The sequence below is a fragment of the Panicum hallii genome, chromosome 9 (genome assembly GCF_002211085.1).
Source record: "Panicum hallii strain FIL2 chromosome 9, PHallii_v3.1, whole genome shotgun sequence".
NCBI classification, from domain to species: Eukaryota; Viridiplantae; Streptophyta; class Magnoliopsida; order Poales; family Poaceae; genus Panicum; species Panicum hallii.
This window is the reverse complement of record NC_038050.1, coordinates 47,480,040-47,499,708: the sequence shown is the minus strand read 5'-3', so window position 1 is coordinate 47,499,708 and position 19,669 is coordinate 47,480,040.

The following is a 19,669-nucleotide window of genomic DNA, read 5'->3' as shown; positions in this document are numbered from 1 at the left end:
ATCAGATGCATGAAGAAAGCCGGAGCATTGGTCAAGCCAAAGGACATGACCGTATACTCGTATAGCCCATACTTGCAGGTGAATGCCGTCTTCGGGATATTCTCAGGATGAATCTCCAACTGGTGATAACCCAAACGCAGATCAATCTTCGAGAATACACAAGCACCCTGAAGCTGATCAAAGAGATCCTCAATACGAGGCAATGGATACTTGTTCTTGATGGTGACTGCATTCAGATCCCGATAATTGATGCACATTCTCTTTGCTCCATGCTTCTTCTCTACAAGCAATACAGGGAAAGCCCAAGGAGAGAAACTACGACGGATATAACCCTTGGCTAGCAACTCGTCGACAGTCTTCTTAACTTCCTCATGCTCAACGGGTGCCATACGATAGGGCCGCTTAGCAATAGGAGCTATGCCAGGAAAGAGATCAATAGAAAACTCAATATCGTGATCAGGCGGCATACCTGGCAAATCATCCGGAAAGACATCCGGGAATTCAGACACCACGCGAATACCATCCGTGGGTCTAGCCTCCATCTGACAAAGAATTCCAGAAGGCTCCGAAGCACTGACTGTTGTGACACTCAGATAATTAGCATGGTCACACTCTAGATTTTTTTAGTGTGTTGTTATGTATAAAATGTGGCAAAAGTGTAATTAGAAATTTCAATGCTAAGGGAAAAGGGTTACTTATATAATTATATTTTAATAAGGGTCCTTTTGTGCTAAATGGGTGAACATGGAGGGTGGAATTCAAAAGTATGACGGTTGTTTGGCAAAAGTTAAAAACTTGTGTTTAAATTGCAAAAGTAGGTGAAACTACCCTTTGGATATAAATGTGGTGTAATTTTAAAATAGGATTTATGCAAAGTTTAGAAATCTTGCTAAATTTCAAATTAATTGCAAATCCTTAGCTCTTCTGTGGATGAACCTTGAAGCAAAGTTGTACATTTTGAAAAACCATACACTTTTGCTTTTGGGCCCATCTCCATTTGAGCACTGGTTTAAAAGTTTTTGATGTATTACAGTGCAGTCCCTGTCTTTTCAGGTTTTTACAACCAGGTCCTCCTTCGTCTACCTCTCTCCCCCTCTCCTCTGTTCTTCTCTGTCGCGCGCCACCGTCACTGCCCGGCCATGTGCGCCACCCCTGCTGTCTCTGCGCCGCTTAAGGCCTCGCTACGTGCCACCCCGGCCTCTATCCCGCCGCTTCCCACCCCCGCGCTGGCCTTTCCCCGCCCGGCCACGTCGCCCGCCTCCTGCCCGAGCTGCACCTCGCCGCTGCTTGCCGTCGCAGCATCTCCCGCGCCACCTCCTGCCTTCCGACGAGCCCACGTGCCATTCACTGCCTTGCCACTGCCCTACCGACCTGGTGCTGTCTTGCTCCGCGTTCTCCATGTTGCTGAGCTCCTGCCTGAGCTCCGCCGCGACTGCCACACGCGCCGCCGAGGTGCCAGCACCTGCTTGAGCCCCGGCACAGCTTCTTCTGGACCCCGAGCACCTTCTCTAGCTCCTCTAGCACACGCTCTGGCGGTTGCAAGTTTCTTTTCCATCCATATCCCACTACTTCGTCCACTATTGCCCACCGGACCTCCACCGTGCCTCTGGACCACCGTCGACCGACGCCCACATTCCCCCTGAACCCCAATCCAGTGCAATCTTACCTCCGCCATGACCTGCTGGTGCTCCTCAGCCTCTTCAATTTCGTTTTCTTCCACCCTAGCACCCTTTCCCACAGCGCCGGTGAGCTTCCAGCTGCCGCCGCCGCTCGGCCTCTCGTCAACCCACCAATACAAGGCCTCCCCGCTCCGATCAACAGCACCGTCAGCACCACATCATCCTCCTGAAGCGATCCCGCCACACCTTCACCGCTCTCCATCACCCTCGCCTGCAGAACGCCGGCCACCATTGCCGCCGGTGAGAACCCGAGCTCTACCCCGCCGTCGATCACCCCTCTCCGGCCTACTTCTGTCAAAATTGAGTTGGGGGAAAGCATCCCCCCACTTCCCCGGTGCTCATGTGCACCTTATTCCCCCGTGTTCGCTGGCCCCTCGCCGGGAACGACGACGCCCCGACACGGCCGCCACCATTGCTCGTCGCCGGCCGTGCTCCGCTGGTGCCCTTCGAGCACATCACCCCCCATCTTGATCTATAGCCTCTGCAGGTCATGTGGCACCAGTCCATCCCCACCCCGGACCTCGCCGCCGGCGAGAACGCCGGAGACAGGAACGCCGGACGCCGTCGAGAGACGGCAAGGGCATATCTGTGATGGTTTTGTCGGTTCTAAGGGCCTAAGTGCTAAAAACCAAGGACCCCAGTGCAAACCCTTTGTTATTTTATGTGTGAAATGCTGCTGGCTTGTAAAATCTATAGGAAATTGTAGGAAATTCCAAAAATTATCAAACTAGTTTTGTTAGAAACTAGATTTCAAACCTTACAACTTTTATTAATAAATTTTGATTTGAAACTAAATATTGTTGAATCTATTTTAAATTCAAAGTAAAAGGGTATAGGATACATAACTTTTACATACTAACTTTGTTTCTTGCAATTTTTGGTAAAAAGCTTGTATAGATCATGTGTAACCTTGTGTAAAAGTTCCAAACTTAGCACTGTTTTGTAGCCTAAGTTCTTTTGAATTTGGACAATTCAAATTTAGAATGTTTTGAAATTAATTAAGCATGTTCCTTAGACTTAATTAATTAGATCTTTTTGTCATAATCTAATGTGTTGATAATTAGTATATAATTAAATTTTCAAGACTTTCATAATTTTATTTACCTAAGGTTTGAATTTAAACTTGAAGTTTAAATTCAAATTCAAATGTCTTAATTCCTATTTTCAGTAAACCCAATACTATAATCACAACTTAATTATAAATGATAATTAAAGATTAAACCCCCTTGTTTCATGAGTTCATGTCACACCCGATTTATAAAGAACATAAATCGAGCAATCATATATGCGCCAGGATCAAGTCACGCATATATACAACAGAATCATCAAGATATCATAACACATATCACGGATAACAATAATATAAATTGTAAATGAGTTATTTTATTACAACCGAATCAAGAATCGGTTCAAGAGTTGCGGAAGCGTAAAAGAGATACATGAAGAGCTGGGCGCCACAGGGACGTCGACTGGGAGACAAACGCCTACAAGTCATCGAAGCCGCTGACGTAGTCCTCCACGTTGCCGGGCACTGAGCAGTAGTCGAAGATATCCAAGAGAACAGAAGAGTAGAAAGGCAAGAGTGAGTACAACTCGTACTCAACAAGTATAACACAAACTATGAGGCTCTAAGGTTGGCTGACTCGACTGCATTAGCTTTTAGTCTTGGCAAAATTTTATTAAAGCTAATTACTACAAGTGGATGAATTACCATAAACCCGAATTGCATAATAAATTATTAAATATTAATTAAGAACTACTGAGAACCATTCAAACCAAAACCACCCGGGGAATCTCCCTAATCAAAGGTTGATAACCCCACTAATCAGACGGAGGATCTGGGCCGCTCGTGACTGTGAGCACAGCTGATATATCAGTTTTACACTCTTGAGAGGTTGCACAACTTTACCCACAAGTCGTGAGCTACGCTAGTTGTTCATCACACTTCCTTAGGTGAGATGGCTAGCAAGCGCACTACGAGACCGTTACAAAGGATCACGTTGGTAAGGTGTAACCGCTAAGGATTCTGGATCAGCGACGATGGGGCCCACCTCCGGGGGTACAAGACACACAGCACAGACCAAGCCGGAGGAGCAGGGACCATTGAAGCTTACCACCCCTCTTGCCCACGCAGGTAAGTTACTCCCAAACCAAAATGACCTAATTAGTAAGTCAAGACCGTCCCATTCCAGTCTTGTGGTTGCGCGGTTGTCCCAGGTTGTCGCTCTATGAACCAGTCCTTATGGAGAGTGGCCAACCAAGCACTAAGCACCGTGCTGGCCCCCTAAACCATGTTTCTAACAAAAACATATTTTAAGGATGCGCAAACCACTCAAACACACAGCACAGAGGGTCGGCTCCAGAATTAAGTTGCATAAGATCATTAACAAATTAATTAAAAAGGACCAAGTTTGTTATAGCGCAGCAACCTAGCACAACTAGCCAAATGCAACCCAAAGGATATATATATATATAGGATATAAAGTGGCTAGGAAATCCTTATAGGCATACAGTATTAAAATGCAGTATGAAATTGTATTAAAAGGTGATAGGAGGTTTATGTTATACTTGCCTTCCTCGTACTCTCCCAGCTGCTGCTCGAACTGCTCGGAAGATGGCTGCTCCTGGTACTCGTCCAAAGGCTCCGCGTCTACTCACGATCATGAAGCATAGTCCACACATACACACATGCACCACCATAGCAAACTATAAGAAAACAGTACACCAATACAATAGAACAGCACACAAAACTAGCCTAGAACTATTCTACGCGTTATAGCGATCGCGTGAACATAAAGAACACCCAAAACGGAGCTAAGACGCGAAAACTACGCTTGAAACAAGATCTAGGGACCTATTTGTGAGAAAAACAGAACTTTCAGGGGGTTCTGTGCGAAAACTGGGGACCTAAACATAAATAAAGGGTAAACACAGGGGCTAGCACGTGAAAACACAAGGCACGGACTGCGGGCACTAAATTCAGGAAGCTCAGGGGGGTCCGTGCAAGATTTTGGGTCATCCTGGGATTATTTCTCAACTAACTAGGACTGCGGGTTGTTTTCTCTAAAAGACAAGGGCTCTTTAGCAAGAACGCCAGACCGAAGCGGTACTTTCTTTTCTGGGCCCTCAGATCTTGATCGGGTGGCTGAGATTAGATTCACTAAACGAAAGGGTACGCGCTCACTATGGCCACCCGATCTAAATCGGACGGTCCGGACCTGATGCCGATCTAGATCTAATCCTGATCGTTAGTTTGAGATCGAGCGGTTCGGGTTGGGTACCGGTCTGGATCTAATCCAGACCGTTTGGTTCGGATCGGGCAGCTCGGATCACGGCTCGGGTCATGGCTCGGGTCAACGGCGCTTGAAGCGGCGGCGTGGCCACCGGAGCTCTGTCTCCGCGGCGGCGCTACGCCGGCGATGGCCGATCTTGGCCGTCCGGCCTCCATCCGGGACGAGGTCAAGCCCTGGAGGATGCTGGCGGCACGTGCAATCCATCTGGGCGATCAGTGCGGCAGATTGGGGCTTGGGATCACGGTGGCAAGGGGGATGCGCACACGCAGAGGGAGATAGGGAGGCAAAAGGGGCACGGAGCGCTCCTTACCACACTGGGGTGCTGCGACGACGGTTGGAGGCCGAGGATCGAGGGCGCCGGTGATGAATCGCGGTGGCGCAAGGTGGGTTGGCGGCGGCGCTGTCCTCGGGTCGAGCGGCGGCATGGTGGCGCTACGGCACAGAGGAAAGCTGAGGGAGGCAGTGGCGGCTGAAGGAAAGCGCGAGAGAGAGGCCACGGCTAAGAAGGGTGGAGCGGTCCTCGGCGTGCGGGTCGTTCACGCAACGGCCCCCGCACCTCCCGCGGATGCGTTGCGGCTCGATCCAATCCAGGCGCGGGCGTGCTTCTAGAAGCAAAGGAAAGCCCGGTGCTGGCCAGTGGGGCCGTGCGAGCGCGGGGGAGGGAGCCCAGGGCGCGGCGGAGCGGGGCCACGGACAGGGGCCGAGCTGCCGGCCGGCGGGGGGAAAAACAGGGGAGGGCGCGAGGAAGGGGTGGGGTCTGACCCGTGGGGTCGCTAGGTCAGAGAGAGGAAGGGGCTCGCTCGGGCTGGCGCTGAAGAAAGAAGTGGGCCGGGCGTGGCCCGCGCGGGGAAAGGAGAGGGAGAGGAGTGTTGGGCCTCGGGGAGAGTTTGCGCTAGGGAAAGGAGAGAGGAGGGGAAAGGGGAGCTGAGCTGGGCTGGGCCGAGAGCTTGGGGGCTGCTTTCTTTCTTCTTTTCCTTTTCTTTCCTCTTTTCCAAACTCAATCTATTCACACAAATCCATTTGAATTCAATCAAATTTGAACTCAAACCCTAAAATTTCAACACAACTAAAACAATGCTCCAGCATGAATGCACAAGCGAGTTGATCCTATAATGAATTTTATTTTCTTATGTTATACAATTACTTTAAATGCAGGAGAAATTAGAGAAAACCCTGGAAATTTTATTTAAGCCCAATTAAATTCCTTAAAATTTGGGAAAATTACATTAGGGTGTTACAAACCTACCCCCCTTACAGGAATCTCGTCCCGAGATTCGGATAGGCTAGCTAGCAAAGAGATCGGGGTATGTGTTTCTCAGCTCATCTTCTCGCTCCCAAGTAGCCTCATCTTCCGTGTGGTGACTCCACTGAACACGGCACATCTTGATCCTCTTGTTTCTGGTAACTCTCTCGGATGTCTCCAGAATCTTCACTGGATGCTCGATGTAGGTCAGATCCTCCTGCACATCTAACCCTTCTAACGGTGCTTGCTCTTCCAGCACCCACAAGCACTTCTTCAGCTGAGACACGTGGAACACATTGTGCACTCCTGAGAGACTGGGAGGTAACTCCAAACGATATGCTACCTCACCCTTCCGTTCCAACACCTTGAACGGACCGATGTATCGAGGGGCTAGCTTCCCTCTCAAATTAAACCTACGCATTCCTCTCATCGGCGAGACCTTCAGATACACATGATCACCCACTGCGATGGTCAAATCCCGACGACGAACATCCGAGTAACTCTTCTGACGAGTCTGTGCGACCCTCAGGTTCTCTCGCACCTGCTGTACCAGCTGTTCGGCCTCCTCAACAATATCCGGACCAAATACCTGCCTCTCGCCAATCTGATCCCAATACAGCGGAGTCCTGCACTTCCGACCATACAGAGCCTCGAAAGGGGATTTCTTCAGACTGGCCTGATAACCATTGTTATACGAGAACTCCGCATACGGCAGGCATTTATCCCAGCTGGTACCATACTGGATAGCACAGGCTCGAAGCATATCCTCCAACACTTGGTTGGTTCTTTCTGTCTGCCCAGCTATCTAAGGATGATAAGCGGTACTGAAGCGCAATTTCGTATCCAGCGAATCGTGCAACTGCTCCCAGAACCGCGAAGTGAACTGAGATCCTCGATCAGATATGATCTTCTTTGGAACACCATGCAGACATACAATCCTGGAGATGTACAACTCTGTGAGTCTAACACCGGAGTAAGTAGTGTTTACCGGAATGAAGTGAGCAACCTTCGTCAACCGATCCACTACTACCCATATAGAGTTGTACCCTTTCTGAGTAAGAGGCAAACCAACAATGAAGTCCATAGTGATTTCCTCCCATTTCCACTCTGGAATCTTCAACGGCTGCAATAGACCTGCCGGCCTCTGATGCTCTGCCTTGACACGCTGACAAGTGTCATAGATAGCCACGTACTCCGCAACGGAACGCTTAATTCCATACCACCAGAATCGTTCCTTCATGTCATAATACATCTTCGTACTACCTGGGTGGATAGAATATGCTGTATCATGAGCCTCACTCAAGATCTGCTTCCTGAGGTCATTCACATACGGCACACATATACGACCCTTGTACCACAAGGTACCCTGATCATCCTCCCTGAAATGAGGTGCTTTGCCAATCTTGATCAGGGCACGGATCTCCTGCAGCTTCTTATCATCCTTCTGATGCTGCCTGATCTCCGCCTCTAGAGTGGGTTCTGCCTCGAATGCTGCACTCGAGGTATGATACAAGAAACTCAGACTCAGCTGCTCAAACTCCTCACATAACTCCTGAGGCATCTGAAAAGCCACGGCCATGTTAACATAGCTCTTCTTGCTCAGAGCATCTGCTACAACATTAGCCTTGCCCGGATGATAGTGAATCTCCAAGTTATAATCCTTGACCAACTCTAGCCATCTTCTCTACCGCATGTTCAGCTCACTCTGAGTGAAAATATACTTGAGGCTCTTGTGATCGGTGTAAATGTCACACCTTTGCCCAAACAAGTAATGCCTCCATATCTTCAGAGCATGCACAACTGCGGCTAACTCCAGATCATGAGTGGGATAATTTAGCTCGTGCAGGCGCAACTACCGCAAGGCATAAGCTATCACTCTGCCTTCCTGCATCAGAACGCAACCAAGACCATCCCTCGAAGCATCACAATACACTGTGAACCTCTTGCTCTGGTCTGGCAGAGTAAGGACTGGCGCCGTAGTCAGCCTCTTCTTCAGCTCCTTGAAGGCCTTCTGACGCTCATCAGTCCAAGAGAAATCCACACCCTTCTCTAGCAAGGAAGTCAAAGGCTTCGCAATCTTGGAGAAATTCTTGATGAACCTCCGATAATATCCTGCTAAGCCCAAGAAAGAGCGGACTTCCTTCACTGTCTGCGGTACAACCCAGTCAAGCATATCCTTCACCTTCCCGGGGTCCATAGTAATACCTCCCTTGGAGATAACATGACCGAGGAATGGGACCTTGTCAATCCAGAATTCGAACTTGCTGAGCTTGGCATACAGCTTGTGCTCTCTGAGCCTCTGCAACACAAGCCTCAGATGCTTCTCATGCTCTGCTTCTGACTTGGAATATATCAGGATATCATCAATGAATATCACCACAAAGGTGTCCAGATAATCCATGAAAACCTTATTCATCAGATGCATGAAGAAAGCCGGAGCATTGGTCAAGCCAAAGGACATGACCGTATACTCGTATAGCCCATACTTGCAGGTGAATGCCGTCTTCGGAATATCCTCAGAACAAATTTTCAGCTGATGATAACCCGAACACAGATCGATCTTCGAGAACACACAAGCACCCTGGAGCTGATAAAAAAGATCCTCAATACGGGGCAATGGATGCTTGTTCTTGATGGTGACTGCATTCAGTTCCCGATAATCGACGCACATTCTCTTCGCGCCATCCTTCTTCTCTACAAGCAATACGGGAAAAGCCCAAGGAGAGAAACTGCGACGGATATAGCTCTTGGCTAGCAACTCGTCGATGGTCTTCTTAACTTCCTCATGCTCAACGGGAGCCATACAATAGGGCCGCTTAGCAATAGGAGCTGTGACAGGCAAGAGATCAATAGAAAACTCAATGTCGCGATCAGGCGGCATACTTGGCAAATCATCCGGAAAGACATCCGGGAATTCAGACACCACGCGAATACCATCCGTGGGTCTAGCCTCCATCTGATGAAGAAATCCAGAAGGTTCTGTAGCTCCAACAGTGACCTCCTGACCATCCGGTGCTGACAGAAGAACCGTCCTCTGAGCACAATTTATCCGGACTCCCCACTTAGCAAGAGTCTCCATCCCGAGGATCACATCAATACCCTTGGTGTCTAGCACCATCAGATTAGCACTGAACTCTACCCCCCTTATGGCCACACTGACTCTGGGACAGAAGACATGAGACCTCAACTGTCCTCCCGGTGAAGATACTAACATGCACCTCTTTAATGTGCTAGTAGGAATACCATGATGCTCAATAAAAGACTGGGTGATGAAAGAATGCGTAGCACCAGTATCAAAAAGCACTGTAGCAGGATGGGCATTAACCATGAACGTACCAATGACCACGTTAGGAGCCTCGGCCGCTGACTCGGCCGTCACGTGGTTCACCCTGCCCTAAGCTGGGGCCTTGGGCTGAGCTGCACGCCCCTGCTGTCCTGACTGTGCCTTCCGGGGGCAGACGTTGGCGTAGTGCCCCGGCTCGCCGCAGTGGAAGCACACTCGCGGAAATGCAGCGGCCTGCTGCCCGGCAAGAGGAGTGGGCACTCCCTGCCTCTGAGCTGGTGGAACCGGAGGCGCTGGAAGTCTCTGTCCCTGTCCTGCCTCTGCGAAGGACGAGGAGGAAACTGCTGCCGCTGCTGGTACTGCTGGGGCGGCCTCTGCTGCTGCTGCTGCGGTGGATGCTGATATCGGGGCCGAGTGTTGCTGCCCGACGAGGATGGAGCCATCTTCCTCTTCTTATCCTCAATCTCCTGGCCCTTACGCTCGGTGTTGAGGGCAGCATCAACCAGCTGGTTGAAGTTGTCGAAGCGGTGGTTCAGCAGCGCATACTGGATGTGATCATCCAGCCCTTCCTTGAAATACTCCTGCTTGTCGCTATCACGGGCGACGTCAGCAGGGGCATAGCGGGCAAGCTGAAGGAAACGGTCACGGTACTCCGTCACCGTCATCGATCCCTGAAATGACAAACACAGATAACAAGGATAGAAATCGCTCAATATGTCAGGCTCACGAAAGAGGTCAAGGATAGATCGAAGCTCCAAAGAAATTGTAGGGTAGATCGGTAGCGGCTAACCAGTACCCTGGTTGTTCTGCTCCTGCTGGTCAGAACCGAAACCGGTGCGCCTGGTGTTCACCATCTGATCGCAACAAATGAACTTTCATGAGAACGAGATATTGTGCAGCTGTGGAAATGAAACTTCGGTAGGATATGACAGAGTGAAAGGAAATATAAGTTTTACCCCCAACGTTCTAACTCAATTTTTATTATTTAGTTCAAGTTGTGTTAGGGTCGATTTGCATGAACAAATTTAACTACGAAACTATGCAATCAACCAAAGATCCAAATCATACATTTGCACAATAACAACCATTCAATGTTCACAACTTAGTCGAATTTATCACACCACTCGACTAACACACTCGTTCTAGCGTATATATTTTTTTATCGGGACAACCTAAACTTTTAACTTATAAGATTAGGCGACTCAGGCCAACGTCTACGGAAAACTCAAACTATTTCTCAGAAAAGACAGGAGAGATAGCAAATCAAGGGGCTTAGGACTCAAGGAATAGAGACAGGAAATGATATGTGAAGATTTGCGGAAGCAAGGCAAGAGAAAAAGAAGTCCTAAACTCGTCCAGACCTATCTAGGCTTCGTCCTACAGTCGATATGGCTCTGATACCTATCCTGTCACACCCGATTTATAAACAACATAAATCGAGCAATCATATATGCGCCAGGATCAAGTCACGCATATATACAACAGAATCATCAAGATATCATAACACATATCACGGATAACAATAATATAAATCATAAATGAGTTATTTTATTACAACCGAATCAAGAATCGGTTCAAGAGTTGCGGAAGCGTAAAAGAGATACATGAAGAGCTGGGCGCCACAGGGACGTCGACTGGGAGACAAACGCCTACAAGTCGTCGAAGCCGCTGACGTAGTCCTCCACGTTGCCGGGCACCGAGCAGCAGTCGAAGATATCCAAGAGAACAGAAGAGTAGAAAGGCAAGAGTGAGTACAACTCGTACTCAACAAGTATAACACAAACTATGAGGCTCTAAGGTTGGCTGACTCGACTGCATTAGCTTTTAGTCTTGGCAGAATTTTATTAAAGCTAATTACTACAAGTGGATGAATTACCATAAACCCGAATTGCATAATAAATTATTCAATATTAATTAAGAACTACTGAGAACCATCCAAACCAAAACCACCCGGGGAATCTCCCTAATCAAAGGTTGATAACCCCACTAATCAGACGGAGGATCTGGGCCGCTCGTGACTGTGAGCACAGCTGATATATCAGTTTTACACTCTCGAGAGGTTGCACAACTTTACCCACAAGTCGTGAGCTACGCTAGTTGTTCATCACACTTCCTTAGGTGAGATGGCTAGCAAGCGCACTACGAGACCGTTACAAAGGATCACGTTGGTAAGGTGTAACCGCTAAGGATTCTGGATCAGCGACGATGGGGCCCACCTCCGGGGGTACAAGACACACAGCACAGACCAAGCCGGAGGAGCAGGGACCATTGAAGCTTACCACCCCTCTTGCCCACGTAGGTAAGTTACTCCCAAACCAAAATGACCTAATTAGTAAGTCAAGACCGTCCCATTCCAGTCTTGTGGTTGCGCGGTTGTCCCAGGTTGTCGCTCTATGAACCGGTCCTTATGGAGAGTGGCCAACCAAGCACTAAGCACCATGCTGGCCCCCTAAACCATGTTTCTAACAAAAACATATTTTAAGGATGCGCAAACCACTCAAGCACACAGCACAGAGGGTCGGCTCCAGAATTAAGTTGCATAAGATCATTAACAAATTAATTAAAAAGGACCAAGTTTGTTATAGCGCAGCAACCTAGCACAACTAGCCAAATGCAACCCAAAGGATATATATATATATAGGATATGAAGTGGCTAGGAAATCCTTATAGGCATACAGTATTAAAATGCAGTATGAAATTGTATTAAAAGGTGATAGGAGGTTTATGTTATACTTGCCTTCCTCGTACTCTCCCGGCTGCTGCTCGAACTGCTCGGAAGATGGCTGCTCCTGGTACTCGTCCAAAGGCTCCGCGTCTACTCACGATCATGAAGCATAGTCCACACATACACACATGCACCACCATAGCAAACTATAAGAAAACAGTACACCAATACAATAGAACAGCACACAAAACTAGCCTAGAACTATTCTACGCGTTATAGCGATCGCGTGGACATAAAGAACACCCAAAACGGAGCTAAGACGCGAAAACTACGCTTGAAACAAGATCTAGGGACCTATTTGTGAGAAAAACAGAACTTTCAGGGGGTTCTGTGCGAAAACTGGGGACCTAAACATAAATAAAGGGTAGACACAGGGGCTAGCACGCGAAAACACGAGGCACGGACTGCGGGCACTAAATTCAGGAAGCTCAGGGGGGTCCGTGCAAGATTTTGGGTCATCCTGGGATTATTTCTCAACTAACTAGGACTGCGGGTTGTTTTCTCTAAAAGACAAGGGCTATTTAGCAAGAACGCCAGACCGAAGCGGTACTTTCTTTTCTGGGCCCTCAGATCTTGATCGGGCGGCTGAGATTAGATTCACTAAACGAAAGGGTACGCGCTCACTATGGCCACCCGATCTAAATCGGACGGTCCGGACCTGATGCCGATCTAGATCTAATCCAGATCGTTAGTTTGAGATCGAGCGGTTCGGGTTGGGTACCGGTCTGGATCTAATCCAGATCGTTTGGTTCGGATCGGGCAGCTCGGATCACAGCTCGGGTCATGGCTCGGGTCAACGGCGCTTGAAGCGGCGGCGTGGCCACCAGAGCTCTGTCTCCGCGGTGGCGCTACGCCGGCGATGGTCGATCTTGGCCGTCCGGCCTCCATCCGGGACGAGGTCAAGCCCTGGAGGATGCTGGCGGCACGTGCAATCCATCTGGGCGATCAGTGCGGTGGATTGGGGCTCGGGTCGGTGATCCCCACGGCGAGGGCGGCTCGGGATCACGGTGGCAAGGGGGATGCGCACGCACAGAGGGAGATAGGGAGGGAAAAGGGGCACGGAGCACTCCTTACCACACCGGGGTGCTGCGACGATGGTTGGAGGCCGAGGATCGAGGGCGCCGGTGTCGAATCGCGGTGGCACAAGGTGGGTTGGCGGCGGCGCTGTCCTCGGGTCGAGCGGCGGCACGGCGGCGCTAGGGCACAGAGGAAAGCTGAAGGAGGCAGTGGCGGCTGAAGGAAAGCGTGAGAGAGCGGTCGCGGCTAAGAAGGGTGGAGCGGTCCTCGGCGTGCGGGTCGTTCACGCAACGGCCCCCGCACCTCCCGCGGATGCATTGCGGCTCGATCCAATCCAGGCGCGGGCGTGCTTCTAGAAGCAAGGGAAAGCCCGGTGCTGGCCAGTGGGGCCGTGCGAGCGCGGGGGAGGGAGCCCAGGGCGCGGCGGAGCGGGGCCACGGATAGGGGCCGAGCTGCCGGCCGGCAGGGGAGAAAAACAGGGGAGGGCGCGAGGAAGGGGAGGGGTCTGACCCGTGGGGTCGCTAGGTCAGAGAGAGGAAGGGGCTCGCTCGGGCTGGCGCTGAAGAAAGAAGTGGGCCGGGCGTGGCACGCGCGGGGAAAGGAGAGGGAGAGGAGTGTTGGGCCTCGGGGAGAGTTTGGGCTAGGGAAAGGAGAGAGGAGGGGAAAGTGGAGCTGAGCTGGGTTGGGCCAAGAGCTTGGGGGCTGCTTTCTTTCTTCTTTTCCTTTTCTTTCCTCTTTTCCAAATTCAATCTATTCACACAAATCCATTTGAATTCAATCAAATTTGAACTCAAACCCTAAAATTTCAACACAACTAAAACAATGCTCCAGCATGAATGCACAAGCGAGTTGATCCTATAATGAATTTTATTTTCTTATGTTATACAATTACTTTAAATGCAGGAGAAATTAGAGAAAACCCTGGAAATTTTATTTAAGCCCAATTAAATTCCTTAAAATTTGGGAAAATTACATTAGGGTGTTACAGTTCATGTGTGTTAATTATTGGATTGCAACTTTATTATGAAATAAAAATCTTAGACTCAAACACCATCTCACTTAAATTATTGCATATCATGTAGAATCAACGAGGCTCGACGACGGAGACTACGAGCTAGTCTTGGGACCAGACCAAGGATTTTCTGAAGACCTGATAAACGTCGCCGAGGATCTAACTGAATCTCCGAACCAAAGTTCGGAAGTCTCTGACATTCCTGCCCCCACCCCCACTCAAGAAGGCAAGACCCAATGCATACCCCAGTATTTCAAGTTATTACAATTTCATTATTATATTATATATCTTGCATTAAGTCTAGGAGTTGAAATGAAACCCTAGTTGCATAAGATCTTAGGAATCCAATGTATTGTACCCGAGTCCTTATCGCATAGACGCTATGCTAAATAGGGCTGGTAAAAGTCGAGTGATTTCCTATCACTCGCGCGACATAGGAGTTGCGTGATTACTATTCTGCAATCACTATAAGGATGATGGACAGGGTCATGTATGATGCCATGACCTGGAGTTTTACCCTGTCTATTTTGGATAAAGTTGTTAAGGTCACAGTGTGGTAGTGGTGGCTAAGCGTTTGAAAGTACTAGCCACATGCTGTGAAATATGGTAAAGCGGTAAGCCTAGTAACCAATCGGCCCGGCAAGTGGACATACCTCCCACCACTCGTAATTTGATTTTTCTCACACACCGACGTGCGGGAGTACGTTCCGCACTGCGGACAGGAGTACGGTCATGTAGTCGTGCTACAGATGTGTGTCCTGCACAATTGGTGTGCGTATGGTCCTACAGTCGCTTGTGGTGGCCCTGTTCCACGACCCGGAATGAAAGGTAAACGGTTGCTTCGGAACGACATGTTGGTATTCCAAGCGTGTGAGTTAGGTTTACCCTTGCAAGGTTGAAACTTGATTCAGAATCGTCCGTCTCTCGCGGAAATTGAAACTGCTTATTCCTTCTGCCACATAGAGTAAGAAGTGTAACTAATGATGGAACAATCTTGATGGATGATAATCTCTACCTTGCTTGCTTAGTGTAGGTGCTAACCTAGATTCAATAATCAACTAGAATTTGGAAGCTAAAATTTGAAAGTAGATTATACTCTTTGTTGCTTTTCAGCTGCAAATGAACCCAGAACCCTTAAAATGCCTTCATGAGTCTAGATACGGGCTAAATTATACCCAATCCCGGGTAAGCCTTGCTGAGTATTAGAATACTCAGTTCTTGCTAGTCTCGTTTTCAGGTATAAGCTTCGAGAACACCATGGATAGTTCTGCGTGGCCAACCGCTGTTCCACATGGCTGGTCCGTGGAGTGGGATCCGTCCCCGGCTGGCAGTGACCCTCCTGAGTGACACCAGGCCCTGGGCTGAGCATGGTGTCAGCCTTTGCGACGAGTGTAGTCGCGTGTTTCTTTACCTTCCGCTGTGAACATGGACAAGCTGTTTTGCTTGTCAGCTTAAACACTGTTTGTATAAGTTTCCTGTAAGTTTGAATAAGGTTTGTAATAATATTTGCATATCTGTAAATTAAAAGTTTGATGGGCTGTACTGTGATTGTAAACTCATCTTCGTGCGAGGTAAACCTACTTCGATCCTGTTGAACCGTGGTTGTATCGGGCGGAGACCCGACTGACCAATGGGTTGTTCCGTTTGAAGTGCGTTGAGTTGTGCTCGACTGTATAGCGATGACTAGCGCACTTGAACCGGAATAATTCAGGCGGTTCTGCCACAGCTGGTATCAGAGCTGTAGGTTTACTTTTACAACTACAGTAGCTCTTAAAAAAAGTGTTTTCAGGATAAAATTGGCCAACAAATGAGTTTATAACGTACGTTGGATCCGTTAAGGTTGATGCTTAGAACGCAAAGCCCTAGGGATGTGTATGGGTAATATTAGGTGGCCGCTAGAATATGTATATATGTATAGATAGCTCTGACTTGCAGCACTACTTTCCGTCAAAACTTAAATTCATGTTCAACTCAACTTTACTTTGTGTAACGACACCTTCGGTGGTGAGGTAAGAAGGTAAGGATCCTCAGCTAACTGGGGAGTTAGCCTTCTCGTCGGTGATGCGAACCGAACGTTGTTTCTCAAGCAGTGGCCTACTTGAGATGCTGCCAATATATTAACTTGGGTTGATTATATTGGGAGTATATGGTTCGGCGCAGGGTATGGCGATCGCTGTTCATACCCCCGCATTTTGCGGTACCCCCGTGGATACGTTGTTTCAATAACGTATGTTAACGTTGTCTGTACGGCGGTAATTGTACAGATGCTGTTTCTATAGCGAACAGTACTATTTGGGGACGCTTTCATGTCGTGCTGCCATGAAAGGTTGATGATATGTATATGTGGTCTTCTGCAGGTACACTAACCACGATTAAGAGGTTAGGACGAGTGGGATTTATCGACTAGTTACTAGAGAGTGTCGTATGAGTTATGCCACCGAAATTAACCGCGTAAGTCCGAACATATTTGGCAGTTGTTTATGGTTGTGAGGACGAATAGTACGTGCATGCATAATACATTGTCGAACAAAAAATGCAATGTATGTTTAATTCTGTTAAGGATGAATGGTGTGTTGTTTATCTGTGGAATGGGTTGATAGGATTCTTATGGTAGTCTTAAGTGAGTATCTTAAGTACCTTAGGTATCCATCTGATTTCCAGTCTTTGCTGTTATCAGAATTGATTATCTCGTTCCATTTATCTTGTGATTTCTCAGCAAGGTAAAAAGTCTCACCATTTGCATTCTTGTTGCAGATGGCAGCCCCTCCTAATGTCTTTTGGGATCCAGTCGAGCATTTCCATACAGATGCCTTGCACTGGGAGGATTTCCCTCGCCTTCTCTAGGAGTCATTGCATTCGCTCCTTTATACTGAGCCTCCACAGTACGACGCAGTAGAATTTCAAGAGGAGGGTGTTCGCCGATGTCGAGTTAAAATGACTATTCCTCAGCATCCCTTCCGCTCTCAATGGCAGCCTATTGAAGTTGATGTGATGGGCTATCGAGTAGTTGACACCCTTGAAGGAGCAGCACTGGAAGCCATTTACTTTTCTGCAATCAACATCCAAGAGAAGTTGCAGGACAGCCGATTGTTATATTTTCTACCACAGATCCCAATGATCCAGAATGGAACCTCAGAATAGTCCCCAAAGGTCACAGGTTAGAAGGTTCCACGGAGGAAGTACTTCGGGGTACTATGCGGTTTATGGATGTGCATCATCATTATCAACTGCTACTACGTCGCGAGATGGGTCAGTTGATCAATACTGCGTGAAGTTACTATAGGGAGGCTGATAGACAAGTCACCCAAGTTGACCAACTTCGAGCCTTGGTGATTGAGAAAGATGGGATCATCGCTGCTCGAAATGAGACTATTCATCACCGGGAAGACCAGATCAATGAGAGTGATGCGATAATCACCCAACACAACACGATCATTGAGTTCCTCCAAGAACAGATCCATGACCTCATTCTCGAGGTTGATGATGCCCAAGCCCAGATCAATGAACTTCAACAGCAGCCCGCACCTCCTGATATACCAGCCCCCGAAGAGGAAGAAGAAGATCTTGAAGAAATCGAAGGAGTCTCCGAGATCGATTCTGAGCACGGAGATCCTGTTATCAGTCCCCATCATTCTTCTTCTGGCAGTCAGTCATCAGTGGGCAACTTTGATGACTTTTAGTTTTGGCTGAGTGGGTAACAGTCTAGTTGTAATTAGTGTAGAAAGTTGTGACATAGGTAGTGCATAGCATATTTAGATCAAGAGCCACTTGTTGTGTTATATGTGGCGTGTGTACTTAGGCAATGGCTTGTAGAGGTTACAGCGCGCTGATGTAAGATGTAAGGATCACCAGTGTTTAAGTAGTAATCTAAATCTTGTGTTTTGTTATCCTGCTCAATATTCCTGCATCTGATCTAAGTGGATTGAATGGAGCATATGAATTACGTTTTCATTTGGTAATTGCATATCATCTGAAATTGGAGTAAGAATATGGTTGATAATGGATATCTCCTTTATCTTAGATGGTTGGAGCTACTCGCGGAACCCCGGAAGGATTCCGGGCAGATCAGGCCAGTGGTTCTCAGCAACCACCACTGCCACCTCCAAATCTGGCCGAGGTTATGGCCCGACAAACAGAACTCCTCAACCAGCTTGTGCAGGCTCAAATGGGTCACTTTCATCAGCAATCCCGAGGCCGAGACAAACCTTTATCGGCCAGTTATCAAGACTTCCTCAGTACCCAGCCTCCATTATTCCATAAGGCAGACGAGCCTGTGGACGCTGATGCTTGGCTCCGTACCATCGAGTCCAAGTTCGCCTTATTATCTGCTCCATGTTTGGATGAAAACAAGGCGCTTTTTGCAGCCCAGCAACTCCGCGGCACAGCTCGCCTATGGTGGGATCATTTTCACGCCATGCAGCCTGCTAATCATGTCGTCACCTGGGATGAGTTTCGGACTGCATTTCGAGCACATCATATCCCCGAAGGACTCATTGAGCGAAAGCTCAATGAATTTCTGAACTTGACTCAGGGAACCCGCACTATCATGCAATACGCACAAGTCTTCATTCACTTGTGCCAATATGCGGGATACCATACGGACAATGATGCCCGCAAAAGAGATCATTTTCGCCGAGGCCTGAACACCAAACTTAAAGAATGACTGAATTTGGTAAGTGCTAATAATTTCAATGAACTGGTCAACATGGCCATTACTCAAGAAGATTGCATCTCAGCCCACAGAGCAGAAAAGAAGAGGAAGACACCCACAGGGCCTACAACTATGCAATCGTCAAGATATCAGTTGGTCCTGAGCACTGCTCCTCGAGCCCCGCCTCGAGGTAATTTGCCTGGCAGATGGGTAGCCAGACCACCCCAACAGGCATGATTCAACAGGCCACCGACACCACAGTTTCAGCAGCAACAACAACAAGGTCCGCGACCGAGCTTTCCGCTAGCCAATCAAGGGAACAGCAACTACCGTTGTTTCAACTGCGGAAGCCCGTCACACTTTATCAAGGATTGCCCTCAACCTAGAAAGTCTTTCCAAGGGCAAACATCCAGTCCAACCATCAAGGGCAAGGGTAAGAGGCAAGTAGTCCAGGTCCGCCAAGGAAGGGTGAACCTCACTACACTCTCCGAACTCCCCGAAGGGACACCAATAATGACGTGTACATTTTCTATCCACCATCACCCAGTAATTGTTCTTTTTGACTCTGGTGCCACCCATAGCTTTGTCAGTGCAAAGTATGGGACTAAAATAGGCTTGGATATCTATCCTACTAATGGAGATTATAAGATAACAACTCCTGGTGGAAAAACCTTATTGAATCAAATTTGTAGGAAGGTACCACTTCAGCTGGGTAGTCAATTGATAAAAAGGACTTACTTCTACTAGACCTAGAAGGAATGGATGT